Consider the following 26,101-nt stretch of genomic DNA (forward strand, 5'->3'; position numbering starts at 1 on the left):
TATTTATTTAAATGGGGAAATTATGTGGCAACATGTAAAAATCGCTGGTCACAGATGCTCTTTTGCAAAGAAAAATGAGCAAAATTTCAGTCTCTAGATGCACAAAGCTAGTAGAGAGTGAGACATACCCCAAAAAGACTTCCAGCAGTAATTGAAGCAAAAGGTGTCAATTTACAGTTTTAAATTTGTAAAATATTTTAAAAAACATTTCTTTTCCTTTATACTTCACAAAAACTTGTTCCTTACAATTGGTATATCACATAAAATAGTTAAAAGATGTAAGTTTGTGGGTGTAATAGGAAAAGTATTGAACAATTCATGGGGTATGAATACTTTTTCAAGGATTACAGTATATGTATAACAGTGTAAATTTGGTGTGCCCTCTGAATTACTCTACACACAGTCTTTAATGTCTAAACCACTGGCAACATAAGTGAGTACACCCCTAAGTGAAAAGGGCCAAATTGTGCCCAAAGCATCAATATTTTGTCTGACCCCAATTCAACAATACCTTAACTATCTTCGGTATGGAGTTTAGTAGAGCTTCACAGTTTGCCACTGGAATCCTCTTCCACTCCTCCATGATGACATCACTGAGCTGGTGGAATGGATGCTAGAGACCTTGTGCTCCTTCACCTTCCATTTGAGGATGCCCCACAGGTGCTCAACAGAGTTTACATCTAGCATATTTACCCTCAGTTTCTTTAGCAAGGCAGTGGTTCTCCTGGAGGTGTGTTTGGGGTAGTTATCATATTGGAACACTGCCCTGCGGTCTAATATATGAAGGGAGTGATCATGCTCTGCTTCTATAACAATCAAAAAGACTGCTGGAACACATTGTAAATGTGAGCAGGTTGCTAGCCAAAATATGCACAATCTATATGAAGTGAAAGCTGCACACCAAATTCAGAGAAATATGAACAAGCATAACTGCTTTATAATACATAAGGAATGAAAAATACAATTAGCCAAATGAAAAATTTAAAAAATTTAAATGTGACATTGCATGACTACTGAGGATTATTTGAAAAAAGAGATATTTAGCTAATGTATTGATCAATTCATTATTGACCCATAACCACTTCACGGTAATCTCTTATTTATGGGGTCCCTATCCAAATTGTACCTCTATGTGCAGTTAAAACATGCTTGTGTTTGGGAAGCAAGGGACCTGGCTATATAGGAAATTGAATAAACATGGCAAAAGGGTGGGACTGGGTTCTAAGATGGAAAAAAACTGCATAGCAATAAAAAAGACTGCTGGAACACCATTGTAAATGTGAATAGGGTGCTAGCTGCTTCTATAAGTCACAGTACATTTTGGAACTCATGATTCCCACAGCTGGAAGCACTCATGCAGACCCAAACTATGACACTGCTACCACCATACTTAGCTGTAGGCAAGATACACTTGTTTTTGTACTCCTCAGCTGGTTGCCCCACAGATGGTTGACACCATCTGAACCAAATAAGTTTATTTTGGTCTCATCAAACCACAGGACATGTTCCCAGTAATCTATGCCCTTAGTTTAATTCAGCAAACTGTATGCCGGCCTTCTTGTGCATCATCTTTTTAAGAACATTCCTTCTGGCATTGACAAAGCAACTTGATGCAATGTGCAATGTAAGGTCTGAGCACTGAAAGGCTGACTCCCACTCTTTTAAATTATTAAGGAATTCTGGCTGCAATTATATGTCTGTTTTGAAAAGACAACCTTTGGACTTAATGCTGAGCATGTGCAGTCAACTTATTTGGTTGACTATGATGAGGCCTGTTCTGATTGGAACCTGTCTTTTTAAATTGCTGCATTGTCTTTGTCACTGTGTTGCAACTCAGTTTCAGGGTGTTGGTAATCTTCTTATAGTCTAGGGCATATTTATTTAGAGCAACAATTCTTTTAATCAGATCCTTAGAGAATTATTTGCCATGTGATGCCATGTTAAGCTTCTAGTAATCAGTATGAGAGTGTGTGAGCGATAACACCAAATTTAACACATGTGCTCCACATTTACACCTGAAACCTTAGTAAGTCACATGACATCAGGGAAGAAAAATAACTATTTAAGCACAGTTTGGCCATTTTCACTTAGTGGTGTCCAAATTTTTGCTGCCAGCGGTATTTGGCGGTGTGTTGAGTTATTTAGAGGACACTCCAAATTTACTGTTCTAAAAGTTGTTAATGATTACTTTACATTGTATCAAAAAGTCATATATTCTGTCTTGCCCCAAGAAAAGATAAAATAAAATATTTACACAGATGTGAGGGGTGTATTTAATTTTATAATATACTGTACATAACTACATATATATAACCCAAGGAACTGATTGTGATCAACTGAGGTACACAGCTGAGATCCTGCTAAAACAGTGGGACGTGGGTTAAATATGGTTCTTGAAGTTTAACCTTTTGATGAAACTGACAATATTTATATTATTTATATTTATATTTCAATTTATATTATCATCTAAATGGTAAAATAAAGAGACATAGCTCTCTCTTTCAATATTATTCAGCAAAGTAGCATTATACTGCAATACAGAATTATTATAAGAAGTGTACTATCCATGTGTTCAAGAAAAGTTCAATTCTAACTGCATGAAACAAAAATATTAACAAATTTCAAAAAATGTAAAAATAAATCGCTTTTTTCTCCTTAATACATATGCAGCAATTGGTATCTCCATGATGTTAGTCACAATAGATATACAGATAACATGTTATTTAACCTTTATAGCAAAAACAGTAAAAATAAAAAATTGAATAAAAGCTAAACAATAGTATTGAAGATATTAAACCCCCAAAACTGCAAAATATATATACTGTATATTTATATATATATAGAGAGAAAATAAGAGAAATAAGAGCAGCACTATTTATACTTTTAAGTACTAGGTGCAAGGCCTTCCGGGTACATATTCCACTGCCAGTATACAGAGAAAAATATGATGGAGGTAATACTCCATAAATATCACAAAAAAACCAGACCTTCATTGACCCATAGGTGAAGACTTGAGAAAGGTTCCCAGGAACCAAAATTGTGTTACTTCACCTATGGGCCAATAGAGATCTGGGGTTTTTTTTTCTGATATCTATGAAGTGCTGCCTCCTTCATTGCTTTCTCTCTCTCTCCAAAAAAATCACATTGTATTATATTTAAATAATTAATGTGCATTTTATTGCATAAAATAGGTATTTTATACAATGGAAAAGCAGAACTTAATGTTTGATACAAACACCTTTGTTTGCACTTATAGAGGTCAGATATTTCCTGTAGTTCTTGACAAACTTTGCATGCACTGGAGCAAGGATTTTGGCTCACTTTTCCATACAGATCTTTATCAGATCTTTTAGGTTTCGGGGTTGTCATTGAGCAGCAGAGAGTTTCAGCTCCATCCAAAGATATTCTATTGGGTTCAGGTCCGGAGACTGGCTAGGCGACTCCAGGAAGTTGAACTGCTTATTACAGAGCCACTTTTTAGTTGTCCTGGCTATGTGTTTTGGGTCATTGTCATGCTGGAAGACCCAGTCACGAGTTATCTTCAGTTCTCTTACTGAGGCATGGAGGTTGTTGACAAAATCTTGCGATTCATGTCCACATCCATCCTTCCTTCATTGTGTTGCAGTTGCTTGGTACCCTCTGTAGAAAACACCCACAAAACATGATGTTTCCACCCCCGTACTTCACAGTTGGAATGGTGTTCTTGTGGTTGTACTCACTCTTCTTGTTCCACCAAACAAGTGGAGTTGATAACAACAAGTTCTGTTTTGGTCTTGTGAGACCACATGATCTTCTCCCATGCCTCCTCAGGCTCATCCTGATGGTCTTTGGCCTGAACATGTGCTGACATGAGCAGCGGAACCTTGCATGCCCTAAAGGGTTTTAATCCATGACAGCGTAGTGTGTTACTAGTGGTAATCTTTGAGACTGTGATCCCAGTTCTCTTTAAGACATTAATCAGGTTTTCCCATGTAGTTTTTGGGCTGGTTCCTGATCTTTCTCAGAATCATTCTTACCCAACGAGGCAAGATCTTGTATGGAGCTCCAGACTGAATAAGATTGACAGACATCTTGTGTTTATTCCATTTTCTAATAATTGGGTCAAAAGTTGTTGCTTTCTCACCTAACTGCTTGACTATTGTCCTGTAGCCCATCCCAGCCTTGTTTAGGTCTATAATTTTGTAATTGGTGTCGTAAGGCAGCTCTGTGGTCTTGGCCATGATGCAGAAGTTGGAGTGTGATTGATTTAGTGTCTGGAAAGGTGTCTTTTATACAGGTAATGAGTTCAAACAGGTGTAATTAATACAGGTAATGAGTGCAGAGTAGGAGGGTTAAGAAAAAATAAGAGGTCTGTGAGAGTCAGAATTCTTGATGGGTTGTAGGAGATTATATACGTATTTTATGCAATAAAATGCAAATTAATTATTTAAGTATCATACAAGTTATTTTCTGGATATATTTTTTATTCTGTCTGTCACAGTTGAAGTGTACCTATGATTAAAATTACAGATCACTCCATTATTTGTAAGTGGGGAAACTTTCAAAATTTGAAGTGTACTAAATAATTATTTTCCCCACTATATACTCGTATATATCTACAGTTTAAACCAGAAGTTTATATACACTAGCTAAAAACACATATGCATGTTTTTCTCACTATCTGACATGAAATCAGAATAAACCTTTCTCGTTTTAGGTCAATAAGGATTACCAAAATTACCATATTTTTTGTTATATAAGATGCACTGAATTATAAGACTCACCCCAAATTCAGTGCCAAAAACAGATGAAAAACAGGGGTCCATCTCGTAATCCGGTGGTATCTTACCAGAAGGGGTAGCAGCGGTGGTGGAGGAGTCACAGGAGGCAGGGGTGGTGGGTGTCCCAGAAACTGTAGGTTGTGCTGAGCAGCGGTGGATGCTAGGGCTGCGGCGGAGGCTAGGGCTGTCGGTTGTGCGGGTGGTGAGGGCTTCAAAAAAATGGCGCCCGGAGTCTCTGCAGATTGAACTCTAGGCTCAATGGCAATCTGAGATCTCATCTGCGCAAGCACTACATCAGTGCGCCATTTTCCTGAAGTCGGCTGGAGGGAGATCAATGGGCCAGAGATGATGCCTGAGCAGATGAGAGCTTGAGCCGAGAGGTCCATCTGCGCATGCGCCAACTCCGGGCAGCATTATTTGAAGTCCTCACTGCCCAACCCACAGTGCCACTCCAGCCTCCAGAGACCCTGCACAGCAGCCCCAGCAACTGGAGATCTTGCACAGACACCGCACAGCCGCTGCAGCCACCGGAGATCATGCACAGCAACTGCAGACACCACATAGCTGCCCCAGCAGCAGCCGCCAGAGACCCCGCACGGCGACTGCAGGCACTGCACAGCTGCCGCAGCATCATCCACCGCAGACCCCGCACCAGCCGCGGCAGATCCTGCACCAGCCATCGCAGCCCCTGCACAGCTGCAGCAGCATTCCCTAGGGCCTCTTGCGACCACTCTCCACCACCCCGGTAAGCTACATTCAGATTATCAGATGCACCCCTCACTTTTCTCCCACATTTTGTGAGGAAAAGTGCATTTTATAATCAAAAAAATATGGTATTTATATTTGAAAAATGCTGGAATATTGAGAGAGAAAGTGTGTTTTAAGGCATTTTTATTACTTTCTCCATGGTCAAAAGTTTACACACATTTCATTAGTATTTGGTACCATTGCCCTTAAACTGTATGACTTGGGTCAAACATTTTGAATATCCTTCCACAAGTTTCTCACAATAGTTGATAAGAATTTGGGACCATTCTTCCTGACAGAACTGGTATAACTGAGCCATATTTGCTGGTTACCTTGCTCGCACCTGCCTTTTTAGCTTTGCCCATAAATTTTTAATAAAATTGAGATGAGGGCCACACCCAAACATTGACTTTGTTATCCGTAAACCACTTTCATCCAGTTTTGCATTATGCTTTGAGTCATTGTCCATTTGGAAGATAATTTATACCCATGCTTTAAGTTCCTGGCTGATGTGTGTTTCTATGTCCTGGATACGTCTGTATGTGGTGGCTTTTGGAGCACTGACTCTAGCAGAAGTCCACTCTTTGTGAATCTCCTCTTAATTTTTGAATTGCCTTTTCTTAAAAATCCTATGAAGGCTGCGGTTTTCCCAGTTGATTGCGCACCTTTTTCTACCACACTTTTTCCTTCTACTCAGCTTTCCATTAATATGCTTGGATACAGCACTCTGTGAACAACCAGCTCCTTTAGCAATGACCTTTTGTGGCTTACCCTCCTTGTGGAGTATGTCAATGACTACCTTCTGGACATCTGTCAAGTCAGCAGTTTTTCCCATGACTGTGTAGCCTACTAAACCAGACTAAGGGGCAATTTTAAATGTTTAGGAAGCTTTTGCAGGTGTTTTGTGGTAATTATTCTGACTTTTGGGTTTTCATTGGATGTAAGCCATAGTCAACAACATTAACAGAAGTAAACACTTGAAATAGATCACTCTGTTTGTAATAACTCCATATAATACAGCATGTTCCTGCGTATAAGATGACTTTTTAACCCCTGAAAATTTTCTCAAAAGTCAGGGGTTATCTTATACGCCGGGTGTCGTCTTATACGGCGGCCCATTGTTTAGTAATGCCCTCCCACCAGTTCCCTTCTTACACACTGTAAACATTATTCTAACCTGTTCTCTGTTCCTGCGGTGTCTTCTGCCTCTTCTGGCAGACTGAAGGCCCATAGACCCTCCGCAATATCGTCCTGTACACGGGGTCGCCGCCGCTGCCATCATGACTTTACTGCAGTCGAATGCTTTGTGGCACAGTAAAGCATTCAACTGCAGTAAAGCCAAAATGGGAGACAGCAGCCCCGTGCATCGGACACTATCACAGAGGGGTCTATGTGCTTGAGGTCTAAAAGAAGCAGCTGAGGTCACCGTGGGAACAGAGGTCAGGTGAGAATAATGTTTATTGTGTGGAAACAACAACATAATAGGAGGCAAGAAGGGAACCAATAGAGGGGCATTACTAAAATTGGCACATTACTACAAGATGGGAACAAGGATGGTCACATTGCTAAACAATGGGCTCATTACTGAAGGGGACATTGCTAAACAATGGGCACATTACTGCAGAGGACATTACTAAACAATGGGCTCATTACTGCAGGGGACATAACTAAACAATGGGCACATTACTGCAGAGGACATTACTAAACAATGGGCACATTACTCTGGTCTGCTTATACTCGATTATATACAGTATATCCCAAACTCTATATTTTAACTGGAAACGTTGGGGGTCGTCTTAAACGCCTAGTTGCCTTATATGCTGGGAAATATGGTATATGTGTCCACTTGTGTATATATATATATATATATATATATATATATATATATATACAGTGCCTACAAGTAGTATTCAATCCCCTGCAGATTTAGCAGGTTTACACATTCGGAATTAACTTGGCATTGTGACATTTGGACTGTAGATCAGCCTGGAAGTGTGAAATGCACTGCAGCAAAAAAGAATGTTATTTCTTTTTTTTTTTTTTTTTTTTTTTTTTAAATTGTGAAAAGTTTATTCAGAGGGTCATTTATTATTCAACCCCTCAAACCACAAGAATTCTGTTTGGTTCCCCTAAAGTATTAAGAAGTATTTCAGGCACAAAGAACAATGAGCTTCACATGTTTGGATTAATTATCTCTTTTTCCCGCCTTTTCTGACTAATTAAGACCCTCCCCAAACTTGTGAACAGCACTCATACTTGGTCAGCATGGGAAAGACAAAGGAGCATTCCAAGGCCATCAGAGACAAGATCGTGGAGGGTCACAAGGCTAGCAAGGGGTACAAAACCCTTTCCAAGGAGTTGTCCCTACCTGTCTCCACTGTTGGGAGCATCATCCGGAAGTGGAAGGCTTATGGAACTACTGTTAGCCTTCCACGGCCTGGACTGCCTTTGAAATTTTCCACCCGTGCCGAGGCCAGGCTTGTCTGAAGAGTCAAGGCTAACCCAAGGACAACAAGGAAGGAGCTCCGGGAAGATCTCATGGCAGTAGGGACATTGGTTTCAGTCAATACCATAAGTAACGTACTCCACCGCAATGGTCTCCGTTCCAGTTGAGCCCGTAAGGTACCTTTATTTTCAAAGCGTCATGTCAAGGCTTGTCTACAGTTTGCTCATGATCACTTGGAGGACTCTGAGACAGACTGGTTCAAGGTTCTCTGGTCTGATGAGACCAAGATCGAGATCTTTGGTGCCAACCACACACGTGACGTTTGGAGACTGGATGGCACTGCATACGACCCCAAGAATACCATCCCTACAGTCAAGCATGGTGGTGGCAGCATCATGCTGTGGGGCTGTTTCTCAGCCAAGGGGCCTGGCCATCTGGTCCGCATCCATGGGAAGATTGATAGCACGGCCTACCTGGAGATTTTGGCCAAGAACCTCCGCTCCTCCATCAAGGATCTTAAGATGGGTCGTCATTTCATCTTCCAACAAGACAACGACCCAAAGCACACAGCCAAGAAAACCAAGGCCTGGGTCAAGAGGGAAAAAATCAAGGTGTTGCAGTGGCCTAGTCAGTCTCATGACCTTAACCCAATTGAAAACGTGTGGAAGGAGCTCAAGATTAAAGTCCACATGAGACACCCAAAGAACCTAGATAACTTGGAGAAGATCTGCATGGAGGAGTGGACCAAGATAACTCCAGAGACCTGTGCCGGCCTGATCAGGTCTTATAAAAGACGATTATTAGCTGTAATTGCAAACAAGGGTTATTCCACAAAATTTTAAACCTAGGGGTTGAATAATAATTGACCCACACTTTTATGTTGAAAATTTATTAAAATTTAACTGAGCAACATAACTTGTTGGTTTGTAAGATTTATGCATCTGTTAATAAATCCTGCTCTTGTTTGAAGTTTGCAGGCTCTAACTTATTTGCATCTTATCAAACGTGCTAAATCTGCAGGGGGTTGAATACTACTTGTAGGCACTGTATATACAATGTATATATACTGATCATATAAAAAATATAAAGTGCAACACTTTGGTTTTACTCCCATTTTTCATGAGCTGAGCTCAAAGACATGAATTTTTGTATGTACATAAAAGGGTTTTTTTTTATCATTGTTCAAAAATTTTCTAAATCTGTTTTATTTAACACTTATCCTTTATTGAGATATTTCAGCCACCTCACAGGTGTTAGCTATCAAGATGTTGATGACACAGCACAGTTATTCCACAGGTGTACCTTAGGCTGGCAACAATAAAAGGGCACTCTACAATGTGCAGTTTTATCACACAACACAATGTCACAAGTTTTTAGGGAGCATGTAATTAGCATGCTGACTGCAAGAATGTCCAATAGTTGCTTGTGAATTGAATGTTCTTTTCTGTACCATAAGTTGTTTCCAAAGGCATTTCAGAGAATTTGAGTGCATCCAACCAGCCTCACAACCACGTGTAACTACACCAACCCAGGACCTCAACATTCAGCTTCTTCTCCTTCAAGATTGTCTGAGACCAGCCACCAGGACAGCTACTGCAACAATTGGTTTGCATAACCAAAATATTTCTCCACAAACTGTCAGAAACCGTCTCAGGGAAGTTCATTTACATGCTCACCATCCTCATCACGGTCTCCACTTGAGTGCAGTTCATCGTCTTAACCGACTTTAGTGGGCAAATGTTCACAGTCAATGGTGTCTAATTGAGTAGATGAATCCTGGTTTTCACTATTCAGAGTAGGTGACTGGCTGGCAAATGGTGGTCGTACCAGATACTGATCAGTTTTCTGACCTCTGGAATACTGTACAACTGCATATTTTAGAGTGGCCTTTTATTTTGGACAGCCGAAGGTGCACCTGGGCAATAATCATGTTGTGTAGTCAGCATCTTGATATGTCACACCTGTGAGGTGGATGGATTAACTGAGCAAAAGACAAAAGTGCTCACTAACATAGATTTAGTCCAATTTGGTTACAATATTGGAGAGAAAAAGGTCTTTTGTGTTTATAGAATGTCTTAGATTTATGTGTCCAGCTCATGAAAAATGTGCGTAGAAATCTAAGTGTCGTGTTCATATTTTTGTTCAGTGTATATATATATATAGATATATATATATATATATATACTGTATATAACTTAAAAATTAAACAGCAGTTCTTGGAACACAATGACAAAAATAGAAGCTGCATCCTTAAGAAGTTATTCTAACAGGATAACATCTTAACAATTTCTATTAATTACCTGCTAAATATATTCAAAACCATCAAGTAATTTACAGACTATTATTGCTTGAGTTTAGTAAACATCCATTCATCACTGTATGTATTTGTATATTAGTATTTCAGTTCTGTATTTATGAACTAACATTTTAGCACAGCTAGCGTGTTTAACAAGAAACTGCTCAAGCAGTCTTTTTATTTTTTATATTCATACTTTATATCACCAACACTTAGACCAATATAATCCTTATAGCAAGCCATGCATTTATTTTCGTAGAGTAATGCTATTAAATTATATGAATTCTAATATATATTGGGAATTGTAGGTCATCAATTCCCATATCCTATAGAATATTTATCAATGTTACGGCCTGAAAAATATAGCCGAGTATTAATAGGTTTCTATTACATACTGTATATTATTTAGAATATCATTTATCAAAGCTTGTAGTCTGTGCAGCCAATCTTGTTTTCCAAGTGTTATTTGGCTCCTCAAGCACACACTTTTCTAACAGGAAAATAAATGCAATTATTCAGTCCAATATATGATTATCTGCTGATTTTTGCTTGGAATTTAACCAAAAGAGTTGTCAAAGTTATGCAATTTCTATATTTTAGAAGCGTCTCCTGATAAGCTGATAACTAGGGATGATCGAATACCTTAAATATTCGGCTTCGCGAATATTTGAGGAATAGGTCGCCGCTATTTGACTATTCGCAAATATTCGATGCGCAATGTAAGTCTAAGGGAAACCCAAATAACAACTTCGGAACTATTCGGGCTTCCCATAGACTTACATTGCGCATTGAATATTCGCATAGCGGCGACCTATTCATCGAATATTCGCGAAGCCGAATATTTGAGGTATTCGATCATCCCTACTGATAACAAAATGGCCTATTTTATTGAAATCCAGCAATCATTTGTGCCTACTTTCCCCCCAAATATTTTTAAACACATCTTGGTTCCTCATTTCCATAGTTTAAAAGGCCAATGATCTATGAATGATTAACCATCTAATTCACATCTATCCCTAGTAGTTGCTAACCAATTACCTGATTGTGTCTGTATCACTGATCTAGGTACCAAATACATCAAAATACTTGATTTTGCAATAAAAAAATGAGAAGCCCATTTAGAGTAACTGGAAATAGTGAATAGCATTCATTAGAATGCTAGATCACTGATTTACAGCTTGTGTACACTTGCCAGGAGTCACCTGATGAAAGAGCAAATCGCTCATTCATCAGGTGATTGAATCTTCATTGCTTTCGTTAAAATCATCGTTATTGGCAGCACTTCGACCTATGAAGCCTGGAGATGTGCAGTAGATAACAGGATATTTAATGAGCAGAAAACAATCATATTGATTGCTCTGTGCACATAGAATTGTAATTGGCCTGTCTAAAAAATATTAAATGATCACCGAATAGTTTTATAACTTAATAGATTTTTAATGGTCACCGTCAGCTTGTATAAAATGGCTCTAGCCTATGATGACTTTACAGTAGGGAAAGGGACATAAGGTCTGGTTTAAAGCCAAATGATTTAGTAGCTAACAATAATATTCTGCTGAGCTACTATTTATGAAAAGGGTTTACCAGGCACACATCATTAAAGCATTGTAAAGCATATCAGAAATTAAGAAACATCATCATTTATTTGGTGTAAAAATTCTGCTGTTTTCTTTTTTGCTGCGCAATTCTAATTGCAAACTGTGCTGCCACTGTAAGGGGCATACTAAAATTGACCAAGATACTACCTTACTGTTCCTTTGCTGCCAATCACGGTCCAGCACCTGTGCATGTTACACACCTGTCCATTTTTAATACGCAATTCTAATTGCAAACTGTGCTGCCACTGTTAAGATCATACTAAAATTGACCGGGATACTACCTCAGTGTTACTTTGCTGCCAATCACGGTCCAGCACCTGATCATGTTAGACACCTGTCCATTTTTGCTACGCAATTCTAATTGCAAACTGTGCTGCCACTGTTAGGGGCATACTAAAATTGACTGGGATAGTCAGTGTTGGTTCTTCAGCTGTCAATAAAGCTAGACCACCTCAGCAATCTACACCACCTCTCCATTTTTGCTACCACATTTTAAGTGTCCAATCTTGTTGCTAACAAAATGAGTGGCAAAAGGACAGATGCTGGTGGAAAGGGGAACAGGCGTGTTGGAAAAGAAAAAAAAGTTTGTGTCCGTGAGGTATTTGGGAATGCTACATTAACATCTGCTGAAGAAAGGCCATCTTCCAGCAAAAGTAAGATGTCTACTACTTTCCGTGGACAATCGGATGTGCTCCCTTTTTTATGAAACCGAACAGCTCTAACAAAGGTAGATGATGCACAAAAAAGAACGTACCTCAATGGATCGCAAGTGCTCCAACAAGTGTCCTCTCCTCCACCTCAACTTCAACATCCAAAAAACAACAGTCCTCTGAGTTGTCACCCCAATCGCACTTGCTTTCTCCCAGCTCTCAAGTCTCCACCTGCCATGCAGAGTATGGTGTAGCAGAGGTGGCTGAGTCTGCAGAGCTGTTCAGTCACACTATAGGCTGGGAATCAGAGGTCTGCTCCAAAGCTACAGTGAGTAGAGACCAGGAAATGGTCTGCCGTGATGCCCAGAAGCTTTGTGAGTCTGATTCAGGCCCTGATGACCAAGTTTCTGAGCATAATGTAGACCCCCATTCCCAAACTGTAACACCTGTTGGTGGAGACAATGAGGAACCTACTGATGACGATAAGACACAGATACCAGATTGGGATGACAACTTAACTATTCAGTCAAGGCAGGAAAAGGTTAGGTCTGAGGGCGAATGGAGTGCAAACACAATGCTTGATGATGAAGTTCTAGATCTCACTTACTGTCAACCCACAGTCAGACACTCGAGGAGGTCAGCAGAGGCGGTGGAGGAGGATGCGACTGACGACGAAGTTACCTTGCACCTTCCTGGACAGAGTCGGAGTGCTGGAAGCACATCAACAACTGCATCCCCAGCCACAACTCTGCCTCTAAGCACAAGTCGGGGTGGATCTGCAGGTCGCATGGGCTCTAAGCGTTGCCTAGCCTGGTCCTTTTTTCACATCGCAAAGGATCTCCCAAATCATGTGATCTGTAAGATTTGTCGCCAATATATAAAGAGAGGCCAAAACCTCACTAGTTTGACAACTTCTTCCATGAATCGTCACATGAATAACAAGCATAAGTCCCAGTGGGAAGCTCACTGTGCTACAATGCGGCCTAGCGGAGCGGGCCAACCACCGTCTGCCCCTTCAAGTGCATCCGCGTGCTCTTCTTCCTCTATGACTGTGGGGACAGCTGTCACACATGTTTTTCCACGCACACCTTCCACCTTTTTAACCGCAACAGGCAGTTTGCTTGGCAGGTCGTCAGTTGTTTTGGAAAGGAAAACAGGTGCTGTTGTAGAGCTCTCTCAGACATCGAGAGCACCACCTTTGCATGAAGGCAACATCATGTCTTCGGCTGCCCTTTCCTCACAAACTTGCAGTTTTCCAGGGACACCCTACTCAACACCATCTCCACACAGCAGCCAGATCTCGGTCCCTCAGATGTGGACAAATCAAAGGCCATTTCCTCCGAGCCATGACAAAGCTAAGAGGTTGACTTTCACCCTCTGTAAGCTCATGGCTACCAAAATGCTGCCTTTCCGCCTGGTGGACACAGATGATTTTAGAAACCTTATGTCAGTCGCAGTGCCCCAGTACCAGATGCCCAGTCGCCACTACTTCTCCAAGAAAGGTGTGCCTGCGCTACACCAGCATGTCGCACACAACATCACGGCTTCCTTGAGAAACTCTGTGTGTGACAGGGTGCAATTAACCACCATTACTTGGACCAGTAAGCATGGACAGGGGCGTTACATGTCGCTGACAGGGCACTCGGTAACTATGGTGAGAGATGGAGAAGAGTCTGCCCTGGTGCAATACGTTATGACGTGTAGCCTGGACCAACAAGATGCAGAGGTGGAGTAGATCATGCTGATGGAGTGGTCTCAGATCAAGGAGCTATGCACCCTTCTGCACAGTTTCGACATGGCGACGAATATGTTTAGCGCTGACAATGCCATTATCAGCATGACAATTCCAGTCATTTACATGCTGGAGCACACCCTAAACACTATTCAGAGTCAGGGGGTGGGACAAGAGGAAGAGGAGGAACTACAGGAGGATTCATATGCGCAAGGGATACCAACATCTACATGGTCCAGATGTTCAGCATCACCAAGGTGGCAGGCATGGGATGGTGGGGGAGAGGGATTAACAAAGGCACATGGTAGCAGCCAAAATGTTGAGGATGGTGCAGGAGACCATGAAGAAATTAAGGACGAACTCTCGATGGACATGGAAGACTCAGCAGCTGAGGGAGACCTTGGTCAAATTTCAGTTGAACGAGGTTGGGGGGAGATGTCAGAGGAATAAAGCACGGTTATCAACTCGACACATGAGCGCCGTCTTGCTACACTACCTACAAAATTACCCTCGGATTGTCCGAATTAGAAGTGATGATGACTACTGGGTTGCCACACTATTAGATCCCCGGTACAAATCCAAATTTGGTGAAATAATTCCAGCCATAGAAAGGGACGCACGTATGCAGGAGTATCAGCAGAAGCTGTTACTCAATCTTAGTTTGGCTTTTCGTCCAAACACCAGTGGTGCACAGAGTGAGTTTCCCAGTTGTAACTTAGCAAGCATGGGACTGTCTCGTCATTAATAGTCAAACCGTACCTGCAACACCGTATCTGGTGCTGGTAACAGCATTTTTATGGAAACGTTTAATAATTTTTTTTAGACCATCCAATGCAAGGCCACAAGAGACAAGAAGTCTGACACATAGTCAACGGCTGGAGAAGATGATACAGGAGTATCTCCAAATGAACATCGATGCCATGACTTTGTAACTGGAGCCTTGCTCATTTTGGGCTTCAAATCTTGAAAAATGGCTTGAGCTCACCACTTACGCCTTGGAGATCTTGTCGTGTCTCGCAGCCAGCGTTGTCTGTGAATGTGTCTTCAATGCTGCTGGGTGTGTGCTGGACAGACTAACGTTCATCAAGATAAACAAGTCATGGATTAGCAAGGACTTTACTACCCCTGTGTCATCCTGGGGAGAGTAAAGGCTGGCGTATTTTTGACTGTGCTTGATGCAAATCTACCTGTTAAGTTTGCAACTGGGGCACAAGTGATGCCACTGAAGTGGTGTCTGTGGGGCTCAATTTTTGGAAAAAAGGGAGACTCTGCTTAGAGTCCCCTTGCAGTGTTTTTAAAAACGAGCCAAGATGAACAAGTCATGGTTCAGCAAAGACTTTGCTACCTACCCCAGTGTCATCCTGGAAACAGTTAAGGATGGCGGATTTTAGAATGTGCTTGATGCAAATCAACTTGTCAAGTTTGCAACTGGGGCACAAGTGATGCGACTGAAGTGGTGTCTGTGGAGCCCAATTTTTGGAAAAAAGGGAGACTCTGCTTGGAGTCCCCTTGCGGTGTTTTTAAAAACGAGCCAAGATGAACAAGTCATGGTTCAGCAAAGACTTTTCTACCTACCCCGGTGTCATCCGGGGGACAGTTAAGGCTGACGTATTTTTGAATGTGCGTGATGCAAATCTACCTGTCAAGTTTGCAACTGGGGCACAAGTGATGCCACTGAAGTGTTGTCTGTGGGGCCCAATTTTTGGAAAAAAGGGAAACTCTGCTTGGTGTCCCCTTGCAGTGTTTTTAAAAACGAGCCAAGATGAACAAGTTATGGTTCAGCAAAGACTTTTCTACCTACCCCGGTTTCATCCTGGGGACAATTAAGGCTGGCGTATTTTTGAATGTGCTTGATGCAAATCTACCTGTCAAGTTTGCAACTGGGGCACAAGGGGCCCAATTTTTGGAAAAAAGGGAGACTCTGCTTGGAGTTCCCTTGCTGTGTTTTACATGATTTTAGAAGGGCATGACATGCCTATATCTGTGTCTCCTCCTCTTTTTCCTCGTCCAGCTTTTTTGTTTTCGCATGAGTATATGTCTTTGTCACTTTCACATGTGTTTGTGGTGTCTTGGGAGTTGTTTATCACCTTTTGGACACCTTTGAAGGTGTTTTCTATGTGTTTTTATGTGGTTGTGTTTGCCTCCCATTGTTTTCAATGGGGTTTGAGAGGTTCACCGAACCGAACTCGAACAGGCCCTCTGTTCAACAAACCGAACCGAACTCGAGCCTTTAGAGGCTCGCTCATCTCTAATCTTTATATGAACCATTTTGTTTTTGTACACCCATAGAGTTGTATAGGAGATTGTCATCTGATACCCAGAACAGAATGGTGAACGCTGTCATTTTTTGCTTCTAATCTTATAGAACTTCATTGTTCTTATTCATTATAGTCTAGGGGGCTGTTCATACATTAGTTTTGTTCTTTTTTTCTGACTGTGTATCTGTGCAAAAATCACAAAGACAAGTCCATTTTTCATGAGTATCACATCTGAAATGCAACAATAAAAGTCTATGACCCTAGAAAATCATGGACAGCACACGGACGTGATCATTGTGCAGCTTGCCTGCTATCCATGAGAATTAATAAAATAACCTCTGTTATTTTATTATTTAATTATCCAAATTGAAAACTTGCTGATGAAACACCGATGGTGAAAACCGACACACTGGCCATACACTTGATGGAACTCGAATCCAAATCACTGATAACACTAATGCCAATTTTTTGTACACTAGATGTCTGAACGATCCCTAAATCTTATTTTCCTAATAATTAAATATTAATACATTGTAATTCTAGACTTGTATGCAGACGATAAGAAAAGCACAACAAATATTAATTTACCAAATTGCATAGTAAATAAAACTAATCCACTGATATATTGTATAATTGATTGCTGCAATAAATTAAACAACAGTAAAAATCAGTAGTCTATTAAAAAAACATTCATTATTTCCATAAAAGTAAAATGTATCCAGTTAATGGGTAATTTTTTTACATAGGCGATTTCCATTTACCAATATTGTTCCATTTATTGTACTCATAAATATGGCCAACAGCAATAGATCAATGTTACTAACACCATGAGTGTGAAGTTGCCAGACATATTTCCCATGTTTTCATTACCGTATAATATTTAAAAATATCTGATGTATCTAATGTTCAGTTTTTAATATTTAAGACGCAAATTACTGTGCCATAATGCAATTTCATTTATGAGAGAATTGCCAGAGAGCTCCATTATTCTCCTTAAGTATAATATAAAAACATAAAAAAATTCAAATATTAATATTTTAAACTTGAAGCCGCCATCCCTGAGAAGAATTATGAATATATCTCAGTGACAATTCCTACTGTTGTGCTCTGTCACCTCATTGTTATCATAGTAATAATGGGTCTTGTGGCACTAACTGAATTAATCTTCATCTTTTTAATAACTCAGAGTAGCCATTGGGCAGTGAAATATATCATAAGGCTATACAAGTCTTAAATTACTTTAACTTCAGATAATTCAACACCATAAATGAAAAAAGTGTTTCAAAATTTTTATAAGCAAAGACAGTGAAACTTCAAATTTTCCAATAATTCCCCTTTAACCCCTTTACCACCCGCCGATTTTCCATTTTTCCATTATCCATAATTTCCTCCCCTTTTTCCAAGAGCGATAACTTTTTATTTTTTGTCAATATAGTCCTAACAGTCTGTATTAGCGAGGGCTTGTTTTTTGCGGAGTGAGTTGTAGCTTTGAATGACATCATTCATTCTGCCCCATGTTGTACTGAAAAACAGGAGAAAAATTCCAAGAGAGCTTGCAAAAATAGTGTTTTTTTTTTATTTTCCATGTTCACTATATGGTAAAACTGGCCTTATATTATGATTCCCCAGGTCAGTACTAGTTCATAGATACCAATCATGTATTGTTTTACTTTTATGTAAGTGGAGAAAAAAAATTGAGAAGTTTGTCCAAAAAAGAATTACGCTTTTGTTGCCATTTTCTGTAGTGTTTTTACTTTTCAGGATCTGGGGCTGTGTGATCCCTTACTTTTTGCATCTTGAGTTGACATTTTTAATTATACCATTTTTGCGTAGATGCAATGTTTTGATTGCCTAATATTGCATTTTAAATGCTGCGGAGACCAAATAACCGTAAATTTGGTGTTTTGACTCTTTTCTCGCAACTTTCTTTAACAATCAGATTAATTGATTTTCTATCTTGATGTATCGGGCATGCCTGAACTTGGCAATACTAAATATGTGTATTTTTTTTTCTTTATTTTGTTTTCAATGGGAAAAAACGGGAGTGATTTGAACTTTTTGATTTTTGTTTTTTTTCATATTTTTAAAAACTTTTATTTACATGTTTTATTGATTTCACTAGACCCCTTAGTGGAATTTATGCTTGCACTCTTCGATTTATTCAGCTGTTCAGAGCAATGCTTCAGCAATGCTCTGAACAGCAGAAATGCTGCTCTCATGTGACTGGCAGGTCTCTGCCGGCATTCACAGGAAGTGAGTCGTGACAGCGACAGGGGCCATTGTAGTGACCAGAAAAGCCACTACTAATGTGTGTTCTGTATTATCTATGTGATTACATTTGTGATACCTATTCCCCACCTTGGGAGGAGGTAAGTTATTTAGTGTTGTGCTGCCCTCTACTGCCTTGCTTTGGTATTGCAATTGATTTGAAAGCAAGGAAGTGGCAGTTGGGGGCGGAGCTTGAGGAGGCAGTTAAAAAGAAAAACCGGTTAGATGCGGTTGAGTTGCTGTGATGCAGCAGAAAAAAAAGAGACCTCCATTGAGATATGCGGGGAGTGTAATTATCACACTATTTGGAGCGCCCCATTTCTGCAACAACAGAGTACTGAAAAACGCAGTTAATCCAATTGACTCAGTCTCCTATCTCTGTTATTTTTCTCTTTATAATTTGCCACCTAACCTAGGGATTTGCTGGAGCCATCGGAGACACCGTGACCTGAACATCCTCTGAGGTAGTAGGCCCGGCTTCTCACAAGGCGGTGCGGCAAATTACAAGTGGCGTCACGAACAGACGAAAAATAACAGAGATAGGAGACTGAGTTGTGGTAATATCTGCCAGGTATAAGGCTGCTGAAGGAAGACAGACACCAAGGATTCTGTGAAAATGTAAATGAGGAACTTTACTTAAGTTTTGTAGCCAACCTTTAGTCAATCAAAGTTGTTTTTTCCATTTCCATTAGACAGTCATTTCATAGCAATAAATAAAGAGATCTCTTACACAGTGGACTAGTTCAAGCGTTTTTCCTATTCCGGCCTTGGCAGGATGGATGTCACTATCAATTGGATTAACTGCGTTTTTCAGTACTCTGTTGTTGCAGAAATGGGGCGCTCCGAATAGTGTGATAATTACACTCCCCGCATATCTCAATGGAGGTCTCTTTTTTTTCTGCTGCATCACAGCAACTCAACCGCATCTAACTGTTTTTATTTTTAACTGCCTCCTCAAGCTCCACCCCCAACAGTCACTTCCTTGCTTTCAAATCAATTGCAATACCAAAGCAAGGCAGTAGAGGGCAGAACAACGCTAAACAACTTACTTCCTCCCAAGGTGGGGAATAGGTGTCACAAATGTAATCACATAGATAATACAACACACATTAGTAGTGGCTTTTCTGGTCACTACATCATCAGCTGACCCCACGCTGTCATATGATGGGGCCACTGATGGTGGTGGGGATCAGTACGATCCTTGCCGAAGCGCGTTATTTGCGCTGTCAGTTTGACAGAGTGATCTAACAAATTAACAGGCGCAGGAGGATCTCTGATCCATGCCTGTTAGCTTCACATGTAAGCTGATCAGATCAGCAGACATGTGTGGGGAGCAATGCTGGTTGACTGCGCAAGCCCATATTAAAGAGACAGAAATGTCCTAGGTCATAAAGGGGTTAAGTTACCTCTGACTACTTACATCAGAATCTTTTCTAATGTAATTTCATAGTGGTCTGGATGATCATATCTGCATTTATATACAGGAAAGCTTTACTACACTTCCAACAGAGTATGTCATGTACACTAAATATGTTTATTGCACAGTATTTTCTTTGTATTGTTTAGCTGGAAATATTAAAAGGAATCTGTCATCAGGTTTTTGCCACCTACTCTGAGAGCAGTATAATGTACGAAAAAAGACCTTAATTCCAATGATGTAACACTCACCCGGCTGCTTGCTGTAGTTTTGATTACATTGCAGTTTTATCAGGAGATTATCACTAGAGGACAAGTAAACCTGCTGCTATATAGTCCTCCCTATTCATTAGCTCTATATAACCTCATTTTTTCCACTGTTTGGCAACTTGTGGTTTCTGTGTACCTTTAGTAAGCATGAATCCTGTTAAAAAAAATGTTTAACAGAATTTATACTGTATATTGTCTCATTTTAGAGTTTTGTAAATATTCTACCTTACAATCTTTAGGGCTCCAACAAAGATGTATAAAAACATAATGTTGCACGTACTTTCTTCTGGTATGCTATAAAAATAATATTTCTCATAAATCTCAAAATCCCTTTAAAATAACCATAAAGGCTAAAAAAAGAAATTGGTGTTTTTTCTTAATAAAATATTATTTTATTGAACTAATTTTTTAAAATACATATTAAACATTTTCAGAATCAAAAACAGAGGACAGGATCAAATAACCCTAGTGGATTAGCAGCGGTATAACAGGTAAATTAAATAAACAGTGTAAAGACCAATCATATAAATATCTATCACTCCATATATAATATATAAATAGTATAGTGCAACAAAGCATGTATAATAATATATAAAGGTGATGGAAAAAGGTATAAGAGTAAAGTGACCTATTGCAATAAAAGTGCCTGTGCTGTGCAAAAGATTTTAGAACCCAATATACCTTATGACTAGTCAGGGAATGCCCTGGTCGCGCGTTTCAAGCGTGCTTTTCATCAGGGGGTGCTATAGGGGAGTGAGGCTGATGGCTCTTAAATACTTTGTCAAGTTCAAAATTACCGCCCGTAATGGAGAGTAGCTGTTATTTCCGGAAATGGGATTCTGCGGCGCATCAAACACATGGCTACCTTCACTTTAATTGACCTCCTCCCGTCGGTCACGAGACGCACAACACACCGCGTCGTCATGGAAATGGACGCCGCGGGATGTCATCGTGTCTTTTTGCCGGCGGTGAGCTGAGGTCAGTGAATGGAGCATGCGAGAGATGCGCTCCACCGTGTGTCGGGAAACAGGTGTGAGTTTGCATATTAAGTATAGTCCATCACAAAAATGTGATGAATTGAAAAGGGAAATGTTATTAGGGTCGTGTAAAAATGCAGGTATAACATGAATATGTGAAAAATATATTACTATGTGAATACTGAAGAATATGTGGACATGAAAGTCTATAAACATTTTATGGAAACCAAATTATTTATAATGAAGCCTATGTTAATAAATATGGCAATGTGTAGGGTAGTGTGCTATATTAAAGTGATAGCATAAAGTGGTAAGAAAATAAGAAGTGACGAGGACCATGCATGATTGTAAGTACAAATTGGATATGTGAAAAGCAAAAATGACATGTGGTTGTGAAAATACCGTAGTAAACTCAAAACAATAAAAACATGATAGTATATAATAATTATAGAAAAAACAGTGAAGTATGATAATTTATAGTGACATCTATATTGATAAATATCATAAAGATTATGAACTAAATAGACTAACTACCGTATTTTTCGGACTATAAGACGCACCGGACTATAAGACACACCCTTGTTTTAGAGGAGGAAAAAATAGAAAAAAAATAAAATTAAAGTAAGAATGTGGTCATGACACACTGTTATTTTACTGCTGACAGTGTTACTGAGGTAATAATATCCCCAAATTCTGTCCTCATATCTCCCATTCTGGGTACCTCCCAGGTATATATGGCCCCCATCGTGGAATATGTATGTTCCCCATCATTATATGTGTCATCCTCCAATCTGGTGTGTGTGTGTGTGTATATAGTTATATTGCGTGCGAGTGTGTGTGTGTGTGTATATATATATATATATATATATATATAGTGTGTGTGTGTGTATATAGTTATAGTGTGTGTGTGTGTGTGTGTATAGAGTGTGTGTGTGTGTATAGTTATAGTGTGTGTGTGTGTGTGTGTGTGTGTATAGAGTGTGTATAGAGTGTGTGTGTGTGTGTGTGTGTGTGTGTGTGTGTAATATATATATATATGATCCAACCCCATCCAGGTGTACAGTAATGTCTTTATATACTATATTATTTATTGCCTTACTTTTACTGATGTGCTCGAGGACCTGCAGTGATGTAATGAAGAGGCGGGCACTGTGCTGTTCTGTGCTGCTCTCGCCCACCCCTCTGCATTACATCACCGTAGGTCCTTGTCAGCTACGTGAGACTGTTTCTAGCGCAGAGGAAGGATCAAAGTGAAAGTAATTTGAGCCCTCAGCACAGAGACTGCGGCTGTGCTGTGATGGTATGCCGTGCTCTGGCCCGGACACTGCAATGATCTGCAGTTCCTCCGGGCGAGACATGACTGCAGCGGTACCCTGCTCCTGTCTCCTAAACAGCGGACACACAGTCTCTGCAGCCGCTGGAGCTCCCACATGTGACCGCTGTTTACATTAAACTATTGATTAGCTGCCCCTCACCCCCGCTGACTGCAGAGAGAGGTGGGCGGGGAGCAGCTAATGAATATTCACTTACTTTAAGCAGCGGGCACACATGGTTTCTCCAGCGCCGGCTTCCTGCAGCAGCGACCCTCCCTGCCTCCTGTGATGCCACTGCATAGCGCTGACTCCCCACAGCTCCCTACCCCGCAGCTTCAGACCATAAGACGCACCCCACACTTTCCTCCCAAATTTGGAGGAAAAAAAGTGCCTCTTATGGTCCGAAAAATACGGTAATTAAATCTATGGCACTGAATAAATTAAATAGAATAAATATTCCTATAATTCTTTTATAATCTTTAAAAAGAATCCTCTGTAGTGTTTTCTTTGTTAGAAACCCGATATTCTTCCACAATGGAGTCGGAAATAATCATCCCGTAAAGATGAAGAAAAACGGAACAAAGTCCAAAATGCCAACAGCCAAGCAAGAAAGATAAATAAGATCTATAATGAGAATATAAAATAATTAATTTTTATTCATAAATTTTTTTTTATTTTTATACATGAGTTATTTTTGAGAGAAAAATGAGATTTTTTTTATAAATATACCAATATAAATATATAAAAAATACAATTAAAAAAACCCAGGTACATAAAATACTGACACAAACCCCCCCTTAAAAAAAGTGTATCTTATCCAATGTAAAAAGTAAGCTCCTATAAATAGTCATAAAAACACCTCTCTTATAATTGATCCTAATACATGAATTGTGTTTGTTTGGTTACCGCTCAAAAAAATGGGGCAACTCTACAAAAAGGCCCCGAAACCAAAATTTTCATTTAAACTGGACGGAGCTATGCTGTTAAGTCTGTATATCCACTTGCTTTCCGTACGAGCCAAAAAATTTTTCAGGCAGCCCCCTCAAACCCCCATACTAACTTGATCGATCCCTCTGACCTTAAGAAGACTGAAGTCTGAATTATGGTGGTGGAAACAATGTCTAGCAATAGTTTTAAGTTGAGAGGGATCCTCCGATGCTTTACCTTTCTCAATGTCCCTTATGTGCTCTCGTGTGCGAATGCGGAGCTCTCTAGAGGTGAGGCCGATATATATCTTGTTACAAGGGCATTCTGCCATATAAACCACTCCTTTTGAGGAACAATTAAGAAAATATCTAATCTGAAAGGTTTTAGAATGATCTGCATTGAAGAAATCCTTGCTTTTCACCATATTCGGACAGGCTTTACAATGTCCACAGGGGTAGAAGCCTTTTGTTGTCAACCAATTTTCTTGTTTTTTATACTTGTCAGGGTCAAAATGGCTATGTACTAACATGTCACGTAAATTTTTGGATCTGCATGCTGTGATCTGTGGATGTGGGGAGAGGATTTTGTTTAGAATGGGATCACTTAGCAAAATGGGCCAATGTTTTTTAATTATTGAATTAACCCCTTAACGACCGCCGATACGCCTTTTAACGGTGACAAATTAGGGTACTTCTTCCGATCTGCCGCTTTTTAATGGCGGTCGGAAAAAAGGGTCTAGCGCCCCCCAGAGTCAGAAAATTTCCGGGGTCTCAACTGCCGGGGGTAGCTGAGACCCTGGAGATCATGATTCTGGCCGGTTTTTCCGGTCCCCGCTCACCTGATGACCGGTATACACCGTATACCGATGATCAGGTTACAGTAAATGACCGCGCCGGTAAAAAATCATTTATCTCCCATCTGGCATAAACAAACATGTCAGATGGGAGATAAATCTCCTCCCCCGGTCCTTTCGGGTCCCCCAGTGTTGCCAAAGTGTCCCCCCACCCCCCCTCCCTCCCAAAAATCTAACATGGCGCTGCACATACCGGCGCGCACAGCAGCGCGTCGGCCGCATTTCCCCCTTTCCTATGGTTTCTGTCGCATGTGCTATGACACATACGACAGAAACCTGCTCCCCAAGCCCTGGCAGGTCACCCCCTATTCCCACCCCGGTGTTCCCCGGTGTCCCCTGTACCTGTCAGCTCTGATCCCCCGCGGCCCCCTCCTCCTTCACAGTGCACGCCGGTCACACGTGCAGAGCGCGGCTGACAGCTTCCTGTGTCTGTGACTCAGACGCTGGCTGCTGCTGCTGCTTGCACAGAGTCTGCAGCTGTGACCCGGGGACGTTGGGTGCAAATTCTTTGCACCCACTCTCCTCAAATGGAGGGTCTGCACTCCTAGAAAATGGGGGATACGTTCCCTGAACGTGCCCCCCATATCCTAGAAGGTCCAAAATCGCCGCGGGACTTTCACAATGGATTACAGCAGGGACCAGATATTTTTTTTTTCTTTTCAATAAATTGGCCAAAAGAGGGAATGTTTTTGGGGAGTGTTTTTTCAAATAAATTTTTTTTTTGTTGTCAATTTTTTTTTATTATTACTGTCAATTAGTTATGTCTGGTATCAAATAGACGCCGTGACATAACTAATTGCTGGGCTTGATGCCAGGTGACATTACACATCTGGTATCAACCCCATTTATTACCCCGTTTGCCAGCGCACCAGGGCGCGGGATGAGTTGGGGCGAAGCGCCAGGATTGGCGCATCTAATGGATGCGCCACTTCTGGGGCGGCTGCGGCCTGCTATTTTTAGGCTGGGAAGAGTCCAATAACCATGGCTCTTCCCACCCTGAGAATACCAGACCCCAGCTGTCAGCTTCACCTTGGCTGGTGATCTAATTTGGGGGGACCCTATGTTTTTTTTTTTTAATTATTTATTTATAAATAATTAAAAAAAAAAACCAGCTTGGGGAGCCCTCCAAATTGATCACCAGTCAAGGTGAAGCTGTCAGCTGTGGTTTGCAGGCTACAGCTGTCTGCTTTACCCTAGCTGGCTATCAAAAATAGGGGGGACCCCACGTCATTTATTTTAATTATTTTTTTTTTCTTTTTGGGCTAAATACAAGGCTAGGCACCCTTTAGTGCCACATGAAAGGCACTAAAGGGTGCCAGCTTAGACTATGCAGGGGGGTGGGACGTTATATATGTTTGACATCTATCCATTCATCCATTGTAGCATTTTAGGCTATGTGCCCACAATCAGGGTTTGCAGCGTTTTGGGCGCAGAGTGTTTTCCCTGCGTCCATAACGCTGCGTTGTGCAGTAGAAGCACAGTGAAAGGATTTTTATAAATCCCATGCCCACTGTGCTTCTTTTCTCCGCAGCATAAACTGACCTGTGGCGCAGCTTCCCGAGCCTCAGCATGTCAATTTATGCTGCGGAG

Source organism: Anomaloglossus baeobatrachus, chromosome 3 (genome assembly GCF_048569485.1).
Source record: "Anomaloglossus baeobatrachus isolate aAnoBae1 chromosome 3, aAnoBae1.hap1, whole genome shotgun sequence".
Classification (NCBI taxonomy): domain Eukaryota; kingdom Metazoa; phylum Chordata; class Amphibia; order Anura; family Aromobatidae; genus Anomaloglossus; species Anomaloglossus baeobatrachus.